The sequence below is a fragment of the Chrysochloris asiatica genome, unplaced genomic scaffold (assembly GCF_000296735.1).
Source record: "Chrysochloris asiatica unplaced genomic scaffold, ChrAsi1.0 scaffold00077, whole genome shotgun sequence".
In the NCBI taxonomy this organism is placed as follows: domain Eukaryota; kingdom Metazoa; phylum Chordata; class Mammalia; order Afrosoricida; family Chrysochloridae; genus Chrysochloris; species Chrysochloris asiatica.
This window is the reverse complement of record NW_006408595.1, coordinates 12,982,650-12,985,211: the sequence shown is the minus strand read 5'-3', so window position 1 is coordinate 12,985,211 and position 2,562 is coordinate 12,982,650. Positions and strand designations below refer to the sequence as shown.

Here is a 2,562-nt window from a genome sequence, read left to right as displayed (position 1 = left end):
AATTACATGAGGGAAACAGTAATTTGAAAACAATATACTATAGATTTCCCTGAAATTAAAAGTTGTTGTTAAGTATCTTCAAGTTGGTTCTGACTCATAGCAGCCCTGTACAGTGTTTTCAAGGAGCAGCTGGTGAGTTTGAACCACTGACCTTGTAGTTCAAACTGTCCTTGCAGCCCAGTGCCTTATCCTACAGCACTACACCAGGACTCCAAAATTAAAAGTGGCTCATTGTTTATTATCATGTTTTCTAGACCATAACTATTCTCATCTGGTAAAAGACAAAACTACAGAGTAACTCTGAAAAGTAGATAACAAGCTAAGATACAAGTAAAAGCTCATATACCGCATTAAAGTTAAGAGATCATATGGGTACATTTGAAAGAAAAAGGAGAAATGGGCAATTATATAGACATTTTGCTTAATGTTTGCTTCAGTTTAAGCGTTTCTTATTAAAAGGAAATATTTCATTGTTATTATTTCTTCCCCCCCTAGAAATAGGGAATTGAACAACTGTGGCAATCTAGCATTGATTCCTGTTGGCTCGCGGGTTGTTCATTTGTGTCATACATATTCAAAAGGCAACAAACTCTTAATTCTGGATTAATTTATAATTTATTTTTCTTGTTTCACTTTCAAAATAAAAAATTAGTTGATAAATGTACATACAACAGAATTAAAAAATATATATTGCCAATGCATTTTAACTCTTCCTTTGATATGTGGAGAGCTAAGTCGATTTTTTTTTTAAAAAAGAGGGAAAATGTCCATTTTGAAAATTGTGAAAAACTCCAAACAGCCTTTTGCTTACCCAATTCACTGCCTTTTGAGTGATAGCTGTGATTGATAATAGTCTATGATTTCCACCCTCACAGCATCTTGAATAACTTCGTGCCATTTGGAAGTATGTGTTATTCTCTAACCTGTCAACAGGTTCAAAAGAAAATAATCTCTCTGCTATGTAATTAATATTTTCTATGCATTCTGATGACAAGATTCCAATTAAGCAATCTGACTCTGTGATGATTCTTAAGATTGCTGTGCTATTTTTACTTTCTCAATTCTGAAACGTTTTGGAAAATTATCATTTCTAGATTTATCAGTCAACCAACCTGTGGAATCTTGATTCAGAATGATACCAATCAAGGTAGAACTTTTGTTAAGCATTCTGTTGTATGAAAGCCAAGATTCTAAAAACAAATAGAAATTGGTGTAACCCAGGTTTAATCCAAATGTACAACAGTAAACTGGTTTAGCATCTCTCTCTCTCTTTTTTTTTTTTTTTAAAGAGCTGACGCAAGTTGTACAGAGGGAGTTGTTGGGGCGAGGTGGTGGCCTTGATTGGCTTGTCTAGCTCACTCCCACTGGTCTTTCAATCATTGTCTAGAGCCCCAAAGGTTCTTATAAATCAACTCTGTTACAGGGGTCTACCATTCTAAACAATTCAGGAAGGACTGCACAGGACTGGATAGATAATTAAGGTAAAACTGTTTTTACAAGAATATTTGCAGAGTTACAAGTATACTTCCTTCCTTCCTCTTGTTGTGTTATTTATTCGTTACAAATTACAAAGTTTTTCTTATTTAAAAAAAAAAAGGTTAATTAAATATGATGTCAGTCCTTGAAATTATTTGCTCAAATCCTGAGTACAATTTTTTTCTGTAGATAATTTTATTTTTGAGCTTAAAATTAGGGCAGTAAATAATTGGAAAGGGAAACATTGCCAAAATAGTAGGTAGCAAGTGTTTAGTTATTTATGTTTTTTTGTTTGATCACTGAATACAGTGATCATTGTTTGATTTTAGCATCTCTGAGTGGCTAAGGGTTGGGGGCACATCATCATCAATGGACATAGGAAAAAAAGAGAAAAATTGAGTTTTGATTTGTCTTAATTTCACCATTTTAGTAATGGAGGATTTTTAAAGCAAATTGACTAGTTTAAATTGAGAAAGTGGATAGAACTTTAGCCTGGCTTTTGATTTTGGAGGACTGGAATCAAGGATCTAAAAGTGGAGCTGTTCTCAAATTGATTAATCAGATGGGAAATGGAGGGGATCCCCAGTGGAGGTAAGCATCCATATATTTGGGCATCTTACAGACAGCATCTGGTGGTGGTTCTAATTAAATGCCCAGACAATAACAAAACTAAGAATGCTTGATAAAACAAAATTTGAACTGATGATGCATCATATTATGTAGTCAGTTGACTGAAAGAAATTTTGTGTTTGACAAACTAAAGAAACTTGTTGCTGTTGTTAACTGCCATCGAGTTGGTTCTGACCCATAGCAACCTTGTATAGGGTTTCCGAGGAGTGACTGGTGAGTTTGAACTGCCGACTTTGTGGTACAAACCGACTTCGCAGTCCAGTACATTAAGCCATAGTGCCACACCAGGAGGAATGTTTTATAAAAGGCTTGTCATTTATGTTATAGTTCAAGATCGATCGTCCTGTTGTTCAGATTGATATTTAGTGACGTCTTAGGATTTTCTTTACACTATTTATATTTGTACTCCTAAAAAGTAAGGAGCTCTGGTAGCGTAGTGGTTACGAATCGGGCTGC

The 2,562-nt window shown here is 34.7% G+C and overlaps 1 protein-coding gene across 1 annotated transcript in view; it reads left to right on the top strand.

Annotated features, from left to right (window-relative positions):
- Positions 1-1,330: 1,330 nt before the first annotated feature.
- SLC38A4 (solute carrier family 38, member 4) overlaps positions 1,331-2,562 on the top strand; it is a 45,570-nt gene continuing 44,338 nt past the window's right edge. The window contains exon 1 of the mRNA XM_006865326.1: positions 1,331-1,481. The gene's annotated coding sequence lies outside the window, so the exon portion shown is untranslated. The remainder of the gene's footprint in view (positions 1,482-2,562) is intronic.